This window comes from Oncorhynchus kisutch, unplaced genomic scaffold (assembly GCF_002021735.2).
Source record: "Oncorhynchus kisutch isolate 150728-3 unplaced genomic scaffold, Okis_V2 scaffold831, whole genome shotgun sequence".
Lineage (NCBI taxonomy): Eukaryota > Metazoa > Chordata > Actinopteri > Salmoniformes > Salmonidae > Oncorhynchus > Oncorhynchus kisutch.
Genome location: NW_022262776.1, coordinates 159,561 through 171,745, shown reverse-complemented (window position 1 = coordinate 171,745; position 12,185 = coordinate 159,561).

Sequence of the window (12,185 nt, the reverse complement as noted above, 5' to 3'; positions counted from 1 at the left end):
CCCCCTCTCTCTCTCTCTCTCCCTCTCTCCCTCTGTCTCTGTCTCTCCCTCTCTCCCTCTCTCTCTCTCTCTGTCTCTCCCTCTCTCCCTCTCTCCCTCTCTCTCTCTCTCTCTCTCTCTCTGTCTCTCCCTCTCTCTCTCAATTCAATTCAATTAAATTCAAATGGCTTTATTGGCATGGTAAACATATGTTAACATTGCCAAAGCAAGTAAAATAGATAATAAATGAAAGTGAAATAAACAATAAAAAATGAACAGTAAACATTACACTCACAGAAGTTCCAAAAGAATAAAGACATTTCAAATGTCATATTATGTCTATATACTGTACAGTGTTGTAACGATGTACAAATAGTTAAAGTACAAAAGGGAAAATAAATCAACATAAATATGGGTTGTATTTACAACTGTGTTTGTACTTCGCTGGTGGCAACAGGTCACACATCTTGCTGCTGTGATGTCACACTGTGGAATTTCACCCAGTAGATATAGAAGTTTAGAACAATTGGATTTGTTTTCAAATTCTTTGTAGGTCTGTGTAATCTGAGGGAAATATGTGTCTCTCATATGGTCATTCATTTTGCAGGAGGTTAGGAAGTGCAGCTCAGTTTGCACCTCATTTTGTGGGCAGTGAGCACATAGCCTGTCTTCTCTTGAGAGCCAGGTCTGTCTACGGCCACCTCTCTCAATAGCAAGGCTATGCTCACTGTACATAGTCAAAGGTTTCTGTAAGTTTGGGTCAGTCAGTGGTCAGGTATTCTGCCACTGAGTATTCTCTGCTAGGGGCCAAATAACATTCTAGTTTTTTTGTTAATTATTTCCAATATGTAAGTAGTTATCTTTTTGTTTTCTCATGATTTGGTCTAATTGTGTTGCTGTCCTGGGGCTCTGTGAGGTGTGTTTGTGTTTCTGTCCCAGGATCAGCTTGCTTAGGGGACTCTTCTCAAGGTTCATCTCTCTGTAGGTGATGGCTTTGTTATGGATGGTTTAGGAATCACTTCCTTTTAGGTGGATGTAAAATTGAACAGCTCTTTGCTGGATTTTGATCATTAGCAGGTATCAGCCTCATTCTGCTCTGCATTATTTTGAGTTTTACGTTGTACACAGTGGATATTTTAGCAGAATTCTGCATTCAGTGTCTCAATTTGGTGTTGGTCCCATTTAGTGAATTCTTGGTTGGTGAGCGGACCCCAGACCTCACAACCATAAAGGGAAATGGGTTCTATAATTGATTCAAGTATTTTTAGCCAGATCCTATTTGGTATTTCAAATGTTATGTTCCTTTTGATGACATAGAAGACCCTTCTTACCTTGTCTCTCAGATCACAGCTTTGTGGAAGTTACCTGATTAGGACGAGGTACGTATCATTTTTTTGTTGTTTCCTCTAGGGCAAAGGTGTCTAGATGGAATTTGTATTTGTGGTCCTGGCAACATTATTTTAGTCTTACTGAGATTTACTGTCAGGGCCCAGGTCTTACAGAATCTGTGCAGACGTTCTAGGTGCTGCTGTAGGCCCTCCTTGATTGTGGACAGAAGCACCAGATCATCAGCAAACAGACATTTGACTTCAGATTCTAGAAGGGTGAGGCCGGCTGCTGCAGACTGTTCTAGAGCCCTCGCCAATTCGTTGATATATATGTTGAAAAGGGTGGGGCTTAAGCTGCATCCCTGTCTCACCCCACGGCCCTGTGGGCAGAAATGTGTGTTTTTTTGGCCAAATTTAACCGCACGCGTTGTTTGTGTACATATATTTTATATTTTCATATGTTTTTTCCAACACCACTTTCCATCCATTTGTAAAGCAGACTCTGATGCCAAATTGAGTCAAAAGCTTTTTTGAAATTAACAAAGCATAAGAAGACTTTGCCTTTGTTTTGTTTGTTTGTCAATTAGGGAGTGCAGGGTGAATACGTGGTCTGTCATACGGTAATTATTGAAAAGGCAATTTGACATTTGCTCAGTACATTGTTTTCACTGAAGGAAATGTATGAGTCTGCTGTTAATGATAATGCAGAGCATTTCCCCAATATATTTATCTATCTCGTTCTCTCTCTCCATCTCTCTGTCTGTCTATTTTTGAATCCCTTGGTCTCTCCTTCTCTCTATAGTATTTCTCACCCTCTACCCAATCTGTTTCTAATTCCTTCACATGCTCTCATCTCAGGAACCACTACTAGCCAGGTATTATCCACGTGGAAATCAGTCAATGAGCCTATGAGAACTGAAGGGACGGAAGGAAAATGCTTACAACAGCAAATAAATATTAACATGAGCTTCACAAACCGTTCTGCATCATAAATGGTTCTCTGTTCCCTATATAGTGCACTACATTTGACTAGAACCCTATGGGCCCTGGTCAAAAGTGGTTCACTATCTAGGGAATAGGGTGCCATTCAGGACACAAGCCTGTAGTTCTCAATGACTATACAATCTGTTAAGGCTTCCTCAAACATGACCATCCTTACATTACACACACACACACACACACACACAAACACACACACACACGCATACACACACAAACAGACATGCACACACAAACAGACACGCACACACAAACAGACACACACACACACAAACAGACACACACACACACAAACAGATATACACACACACAAACAGACACGTACACACACACACACACACACACACACACACACACACACACACACACACACACACACACACACACACACACACACACACAGTCATTACAGCAGCAGCTGAATAGCTGTGTGACATTTAACAATGCGATGGAAGATGTTCCTCACAGTACCAATAATGAATCATTGATTCAGGGGACAACATAATGAAATGTTTCCTCCTCCGCTCTGCTCTTGTCCTTCCTCTGACCCCCATAGAAACAGCATTGCTCTTATACACTCTAATAATCATCTATGTAATTCTCATTATCTGTTTTGCAAAACTGTACTACTAGGACTGCATATATGTATTACAATACCCAATACTGGTCCTGTGTGGTTGAGTTATGACAGGCATTGTCACTAGCCTAGCAATGCCAAGGTGGTGGGTTCAATTCGCACAGAGATCACATCCAGTCCACTTCACAAAGGAAACATGTGTCTATGGGGTGACTGTTTTGTTAGGCACCTTTTGGTTTAAAGTGGCAGTAGTAACAACTCACAGCAGAGAAGTCATTACTGTTATACATGAGACAGACAGCTCACAGCAGAGAAATCATTACTGTTATACATGAGACAGACCACTCACAGCAGGGAAATCATTACTGTTACACATGAGACAGACAGCTCACAGCAGAGAAATCATTACTGTTATACATGAGACAGACAGCTCACAGCAGAGAAATCATTACTGTTATACATGAGACAGACAGCTCACAGTAGAGAAATCATTACTGTTATACATGAGACAGACCACTCACAGCAGAGAAATCATTACTGTTATACATGAGACAGACAGCTCACAGCAGAGAAATCATTACTGTTATACATGAGACAGACAGCTCACAGCAGAGAAATCATTACTGTTATACATGAGATAGACAGCTCACAGCAGAGAAATCATTACTGTTATACATGAGACAGACAGCTCACGGTTGCAGAAGACTAACCTATACCCAGAGGGGGGTGGAGTAGGATATTTCACAACTCAAAGTCTGCATCCCAAATGGTTCCCTATTCCTTTTATAGTGCACTACTTCTGACCAGAGCCTTATGGGCCCTGATCAAAACCCTGGTCGACGGTAGTGTACTTTAATGAAATAGGGTGCCATTAAGGACACATCTGAAGTTTCCATCAAGCCAGAGAGACATAAAGACAGAGAGCCATCAAGCCAGAGAACCATCAAGCCAGAGAGCCATCAAGCCAGAGAGACAGAGAGACACAGAGACAGAGAGCTAGAGAGACACAGAGACAGAGAGCTAGAGAGACAGAGTGCTAGAGAGACAGAGAGCTAGAGAGACAGAGAGCTAGAGAGACAGAGTCCTAGAGAGACAGAGAGCTAGAGAGACAGAGAGCTAGAGACAGAGAGACAGAGCTACAGAGCCAGAGAGCTACAGAGACAGAGAGACAGAGAGACACAGAGACAGAGAGCTAGAGAGACACAGAGACAGAGAGCCATCAAGCCAGAGAGCTAGAGAGACAGAGAGCCATCAAGCCAGAGAGACAGATAGACAGAGAGCCATCAAGCTGGAGAGACAGAGAGCCAGAGAGCCATCAAGCCGGAGAGACAGAGAGCCAGCCCAGGCCCTTTTCATTTTCCAACTGGATTTAAATGTGGGTCTTCATGCAGACATGACAGTCACTTTCCAATTTCAACTCTTAAACTACCAATTTAAACCAGGCTCACCATGGTAATGATTGAAATATGAAACCCTGCATATATACAGGCCATTACAGACCTGACGAACACACAGCCTTTAGCTTTGTGTGTGTGTGTGTGTGTGTGTTATGTGTGTGTGTGTGTGTGTGTGTGTGTGTGTGAGTGTGTGTGATGTGTGTATGTGTGTGTGTGTACTCGTTTCATTATAGTATAATTGTTGGTTGATGAATGTGTACTGCACTGTTGAAGAGAGACTGTAAGGCAGCATTCCACTGTACCGTTTACACGCTGTGTGTGAGACAAATACAATTTGATTTGATTTCATCATTGACTAAAGGGTTAACTTCAACTGATTAGTGGTGAATTGAAATGGATGAGTCTTTGCTTTTGAATACATTCTTTCTGCAATAATGCTGAGAAATACATTCCCTTACCTCACATATATAGTGTGTACACACACACACCAGTCACCCTGAGGAACAGGATGCTCTCTGATATCAGTGTAAAGTGATGGTCAGTTCCTCTGGGACTGCTCCCTGGCTGGAGATAGGTGTTATCTGTTCTCTCCACCACTGTGTGTGTGTGTGTGTGTGTGTGTGTGTGTGTGTGTGTGTGTGTGTGTGTGTGTGTCCGTGCGTGCGCGTGCGATGTGTGTGTGTGTGTGTGTGTGTGTGTGTGTGTGTGTGTGTGTGTGTGTGTGATGTATGTATGTGTGTGTGTGTGTGTGTGTGTGTGTGTGTGTGTCCGTGCGTGCGCGTGCGATGTGTGTGTGTGTGTGTGTGTGTGATGTATGTATGTGTGTGTGTGTGTGTGTGTGTGTGTGTGTGTGTGTGTGTGTGTGTGTGTGTGTGTGTGTGTGTGTGTGCGTGCATGATCTACATAACCTGGTTCTAGCATTCATGACATCACCCTGAAGAGCACAGTGATGCCGTTGGTGGTTTACTGGGAGTTATATATATATACAGAGCCTTGCAAAAGTATTCATCCCCCTTGGTGTTTTTCCTATTTTGTTGCATTACAACCTGTCATTTAAATGGATTTTTATTTGGATTTCATGTAATGTACATACACACAATAGTTCAAATTGTTTAAATTAAATGAAAATAATAACTTGTTTCAATCAATTTTAAAAGATGTAAAACGGAAAAGTGTCGTGTGCATATGAATTCACCCCCTTTGTTATGAAGACCCTAAATAAGATCTGGTGCAACCAATTACCTTCAGAAGTCACATAATTAGTTAAATAAAGTCCACCTGTGTGCAATCTAAGTGTCACATGATCTCAGTATATGTACACCTGTTCTGAAAGGCCCCAGAGTCTGCAACACCACTAAGCAAGGCGCACCACTAAGCAAGCGGCACCATGAAGACCAAGGAGCTCTCCAAACAGGTCAGAGACAAAGTTGTGGAGAAGTACAGATCAAGGTTGGAATATAAAGAAAAATCAGAAACTTTGAACACCATTAAATCCATTATTAAAAATAGAAAGAATATGGCACCACAACAAACCTGCCAAGAGAGGGCCGCCCACCAAAGCTCACTGACCAGACAAGGAGGGCATTAATCAAAGAGACTAAAGATAACCCTGAAGGAGCTGCAAAGCTCCACAGCGGAGATTGGAGTATCTGTCCATAGGACCACGTTAAGCCGTACACTCCACAGAGCTGGGCTTTACAGAAGATTGGCCAGATAAAAAACATTGCTTAAAGAAAAAATAACATTTGGTGTTTGCCAAAGGGCACGTGGGAGACTCCAAAAAACATTTGAAAGAAGGTACTCTGGTCAGATGAGACTAAAAGTGAGCCATTTGGCCATCAATGGAAATGCTATGTCTGGTGCAAACTCAACACCTCTCATCACCCCGAGAATATCATCCCCACAGTGAAGATTCATGGTGGCAGCATCATGCTGTGGGGATGTTTTTCATCGGCAGGGACTAGGAAACTGGTCAGAATTGAAGGAATGATGGATGGCGCTAAATGCAGAGAAATTCTTGAGGGAAACCTGTTTCAGTCTTCCAGAGATTTGAGACTGGGACGGAGGTTAATCTTCCAGCAGGACAATGACCCTAAGCATACTGCTAAAGCAACACTCGAGTGGTTTAAGGATAAGGGTTAGCATTTAAATGTCTTGGAATGGCCTAGTAAAAGTCCAGACCTCAATCCAATTGAGAATCTGTGGTGTGACATAAAGATTGCTGTACACCAGCGGAACCCATCCAACTTGAAGGAGCTGGAGCAGTTTTGCCTTGAAGAATGGACAAATATCCCAGTGGCTAAATGTGCCAAGTTTATAGAGACATACCCCAAGAGATGAACAACTGTAATTGCTGCAAAAGGTGGCTCTACAAAGTATTGAAATTGGGGGGTGAATCCACGCTCAAGTGCTTTTCTTTTTGTTGTATTTCTTGTTTGTTTCACAATAAAAAATATTTCACATCTTCAAAGTGGTAGACATGTTCTGTAAATCAAATGATACAAACGCCCCAAAAATCGATTTTAATTACAGGTTGTAAGGCAACAACATAGGAACAATGCCAAGGGGGTGAATACTTTCACAATAAACTACCGTTCAAAAGTTTGGGGTCACTTAGAAATATCCTTGTTTTTGAAAAGCACCCATTTTTGTCCATTAAAATAACATCAAATTAATCAGAAATATAGTGTAAACATTGTTAATGTTAAAAATCATTGAATAGACAGTGACCTCAAAAAATCTGAATGGTTAGTCCTCGGGGTTTCGCCTGCTACATAAGTTCTGTTTTCTGGTTAGTCCTCGGGGTTTCGCCTGCTACATAAGTTCTGTTTTCTGGTTAGTCCTCGGGGTTTCGCCTGCTACATAAGTTCTGTTTTCTGGTTAGTCCTCGGGGTTTCGCCTGCTACATAAGTTCTGTTTTCTGGTTAGTCCTCGGGGTTTCGCCTGCTACATAAGTTCTGTTTTCTGGTTAGTCCTCGGGGTTTCGCCTGCTACATAAGTTCTGTTTTCTGGTTAGTCCTCGGGGTTTCGCCTGCTACATAAGTTCTGTTTTCTGGTTAGTCCTCGGGGTTTCGCCTGCTACATAAGTTCTGTTTTCTGGTTAGTCCTCGGGGTTTCGCCTGCTACATAAGTTCTGTTTTCTGGTTAGTCCTCGGGGTTTCGCCTGCTACATAAGTTCTGTTTTCTGGTTAGTCCTCGGGGTTTCGCCTGCTACATAAGTTCTGTTTTCTGGTTAGTCCTCGGGGTTTAGCCTGCTACATAAGTTCTGTTTTCTGGTTAGTCCTCGGGGTTTCGCCTGCTACATAAGTTCTGTTTTCTGGTTAGTCCTCGGGGTTTAGCCTGCTACATAAGTTCTGTTTTCTGGTTAGTCCTCGGGGTTTAGCCTGCTACATAAGTTCTGTTTTCTGGTTAGTCCTCGGGGTTTAGCCTGCTACATAAGTTCTGTTTTCTGGTTAGTCCTCGGGGTTTCGCCTGCTACATAAGTTCTGTTTTCTGGTTAGTCCTCGGGGTTTAGCCTGCTACATAAGTTCTGTTTTCTGGTTAGTCCTCGGGGTTTAGCCTGCTACATAAGTTCTGTTTTCTGGTTAGTCCTCGGGGTTTAGCCTGCTACATAAGTTCTGTTTTCTGGTTAGTCCTCGGGGTTTCGCCTGCTACATAAGTTCTGTTTTCTGGTTAGTCCTCGGGGTTTCGCCTGCTACATAAGTTCTGTTTTCTGGTTAGTCCTCGGGGTTTAGCCTGCTACATAAGTTCTGTTTTCTGGTTAGTCCTCGGGGTTTCGCCTGCTACATAAGTTCTGTTTTCTGGTTAGTCCTCGGGGTTTAGCCTGCTACATAAGTTCTGTTTTCTGGTTAGTCCTCGGGGTTTAGCCTGCTACATGAGTTCTGTTTTCTGGTTAGTCCTCGGGGTTTAGCCTGCTACATGAGTTCTGTTTTCTGGTTAGTCCTCGGGGTTTAGCCTGCTACATGAGTTCTGTTTTCTGGTTAGTCCTCGGGGTTTAGCCTGCTACATGAGTTCTGTTTTCTGGTTAGTCCTCGGGGTTTGCCTGCTACATAAGTTCTGTTTTCTGGTTAGTCCTCGGGGTTTAGCCTGCTACATGAGTTCTGTTTTCTGGTTAGTCCTCGGGGTTTGCCTGCTACATAAGTTCTGTTTTCTGGTTAGTCCTCGGGGTTTAGCCTGCTACATAAGTTCTGTTTTCTGGTTAGTCCTCGGGGTTTTGCCTGCTACATAAGTTCTGTTTTCTGGTTAGTCCTCGGGGTTTTGCCTGCTACATAAGTTCTGTTTTCTGGTTAGTCCTCGGGGTTTTGCCTGCTACATAAGTTCTGTTTTCTGGTTAGTCCTCGGGGTTTTGCTACATAAGTTCTGTTTTCTGGTTAGTCCTCGGGGTTTTGCTACATAAGTTCTGTTTTCTGGTTAGTCCTCGGGGTTTTGCCTGCTACATAAGTTCTGTTTTCTGGTTAGTCCTCGGGGTTTTGCCTGCTACATAAGTTCTGTTTTCTGGTTAGTCCTCGGGGTTTTGCCTGCTACATAAGTTCTGTTTTCTGGTTAGTCCTCGGGGTTTTGCTACATAAGTTCTGTTTTCTGGTTAGTCCTCGGGGTTTTGCTACATAAGTTCTGTTTTCTGGTTAGTCCTCGGGGTTTAGCCTGCTACATAAGTTCTGTTTTCTGGTTAGTCCTCGGGGTTTTGCCTGCTACATAAGTTCTGTTTTCTGGTTAGTCCTCGGGGTTTTGCTACATAAGTTCTGTTTTCTGGTTAGTCCTCGGGGTTTTGCTACATAAGTTCTGTTTTCTGGTTAGTCCTCGGGGTTTAGCCTGCTACATAAGTTCTGTTTTCTGGTTAGTCCTCGGGGTTTTGCTACATAAGTTCTGTTTTCTGGTTAGTCCTCGGGGTTTTGCTACATAAGTTCTGTTTTCTGGTTAGTCCTCGGGGTTTTGCCTGCTACATAAGTTCTGTTTTCTGGTTAGTCCTCGGGGTTTTGCCTGCTACATAAGTTCTGTTTTCTGGTTAGTCCTCGGGGTTTAGCCTGCTACATAAGTTCTGTTTTCTGGTTAGTCCTCGGGGTTTGCCTGCTACATAAGTTCTGTTTTCTGGTTAGTCCTCGGGGTTTAGCCTGCTACATAAGTTCTGTTTTCTGGTTAGTCCTCGGGGTTTAGCCTGCTACATAAGTTCTGTTTTCTGGTTAGTCCTCGGGGTTTAGCCTGCTACATAAGTTCTGTTTTCTGGTTAGTCCTCGGGGTTTCGCCTGCTACATAAGTTCTGTTTTCTGGTTAGTCCTCGGGGTTTCGCCTGCTACATAAGTTCTGTTTTCTGGTTAGTCCTCGGGGTTTAGCCTGCTACATAAGTTCTGTTTTCTGGTTAGTCCTCGGGGTTTCGCCTGCTACATAAGTTCTGTTTCTGGTTAGTCCTCGGGGTTTAGCCTGCTACATAAGTTCTGTTTTCTGGTTAGTCCTCGGGGTTTAGCCTGCTACATGAGTTCTGTTTTCTGGTTAGTCCTCGGGGTTTAGCCTGCTACATGAGTTCTGTTTTCTGGTTAGTCCTCGGGGTTTAGCCTGCTACATGAGTTCTGTTTTCTGGTTAGTCCTCGGGGTTTAGCCTGCTACATGAGTTCTGTTTTCTGGTTAGTCCTCGGGGTTTGCCTGCTACATAAGTTCTGTTTTCTGGTTAGTCCTCGGGGTTTAGCCTGCTACATGAGTTCTGTTTTCTGGTTAGTCCTCGGGGTTTGCCTGCTACATAAGTTCTGTTTTCTGGTTAGTCCTCGGGGTTTAGCCTGCTACATAAGTTCTGTTTTCTGGTTAGTCCTCGGGGTTTTGCCTGCTACATAAGTTCTGTTTTCTGGTTAGTCCTCGGGGTTTTGCCTGCTACATAAGTTCTGTTTTCTGGTTAGTCCTCGGGGTTTTGCCTGCTACATAAGTTCTGTTTTCTGGTTAGTCCTCGGGGTTTTGCTACATAAGTTCTGTTTTCTGGTTAGTCCTCGGGGTTTTGCTACATAAGTTCTGTTTTCTGGTTAGTCCTCGGGGTTTTGCCTGCTACATAAGTTCTGTTTTCTGGTTAGTCCTCGGGGTTTTGCCTGCTACATAAGTTCTGTTTTCTGGTTAGTCCTCGGGGTTTTGCCTGCTACATAAGTTCTGTTTTCTGGTTAGTCCTCGGGGTTTTGCTACATAAGTTCTGTTTTCTGGTTAGTCCTCGGGGTTTTGCTACATAAGTTCTGTTTTCTGGTTAGTCCTCGGGGTTTAGCCTGCTACATAAGTTCTGTTTTCTGGTTAGTCCTCGGGGTTTTGCCTGCTACATAAGTTCTGTTTTCTGGTTAGTCCTCGGGGTTTTGCTACATAAGTTCTGTTTTCTGGTTAGTCCTCGGGGTTTTGCTACATAAGTTCTGTTTTCTGGTTAGTCCTCGGGGTTTAGCCTGCTACATAAGTTCTGTTTTCTGGTTAGTCCTCGGGGTTTTGCTACATAAGTTCTGTTTTCTGGTTAGTCCTCGGGGTTTTGCTACATAAGTTCTGTTTTCTGGTTAGTCCTCGGGGTTTTGCCTGCTACATAAGTTCTGTTTTCTGGTTAGTCCTCGGGGTTTTGCCTGCTACATAAGTTCTGTTTTCTGGTTAGTCCTCGGGGTTTAGCCTGCTACATAAGTTCTGTTTTCTGGTTAGTCCTCGGGGTTTGCCTGCTACATAAGTTCTGTTTTCTGGTTAGTCCTCGGGGTTTAGCCTGCTACATAAGTTCTGTTTTCTGGTTAGTCCTCGGGGTTTAGCCTGCTACATAAGTTCTGTTTTCTGGTTAGTCCTCGGGGTTTAGCCTGCTACATAAGTTCTGTTTTCTGGTTAGTCCTCGGGGTTTCGCCTGCTACATAAGTTCTGTTTTCCCCACAGACATGATTAAAACAGCTTTAGAAACTTCAGAGTGTTTTCCATCCAAATCTACTAATAATATGCATACCTTATATTCTTGGCATGATTAGCAGGAAGTTGAAATTGGGCACGCTATTTATCCAAAAGTGAAAATGCTGCCCCCTATCCCAAAGAGGTTCATAAGAAAGATCTGTCCATTTTGAGCCTGTAATCGAACGCACAAATGCTGATGCTCCAGATGCTCAACTAGTCTAAACAAGGCTAGATTAATTGATTGTTTCATCAGCACAACAGTTTTCAGCTGTGCTAACATAATTGTAAAATGGTTTTCTAATGATCAATTAACCTTTTAAAATTATAAACTTGGATTAGCTAACACAACGTGCCAATGGAACAGAGTAAGGGTTGCTGATAATGGGCCTCTGATTGCCTATGTAGATGTATCACTGTATTTCTGATCAATTTGATGTTATTTTAATGGACAAAAAGTGATTTTCTTTAAAAAACAAGGACATTTCAAAGTGACCCCAAAGTTTTAAATGGTAGTATATATTATATATACACACACATATACATTTGAAGTCAGAAGTTTACATTCACCTTAGGAAAATACATTTAAACTCAGTCTTTCACATTTCCTGACATTTAATCCAAGTAACAATTCCCTGTCTTAGGTCAGTTAAGATCACCACTTTATTTTAAGAATGTGAAATGTCAGAATAATATTAGAGAGAATTACTTATTTCAGCTTTTATTTCTTTCATCACATTCCCAGTGGGTCAACAGTTTACATACACTCAATTAGTATTTGGCAGCATTGCCTTTAAATTGTTTAACTTGGGTCAAACGTTTCGGGTAGCCTTCCACAAGATTCCTACAATAAATTGGGTGAATTTTGGCCCATTCCTCCTGACAGAGCTGGTGTAACTGAGGCAGGTTTGTAGGCCTCCTTCCTCGCACACACTTTTTCAGTTCTGCCCACACATTTTCTCTAGGATTGAGGTCTGGGCTTTGTGATGGCCATTCCAATACGTTGACTTTGTTGTCGTTACGCCATTCTGCAAC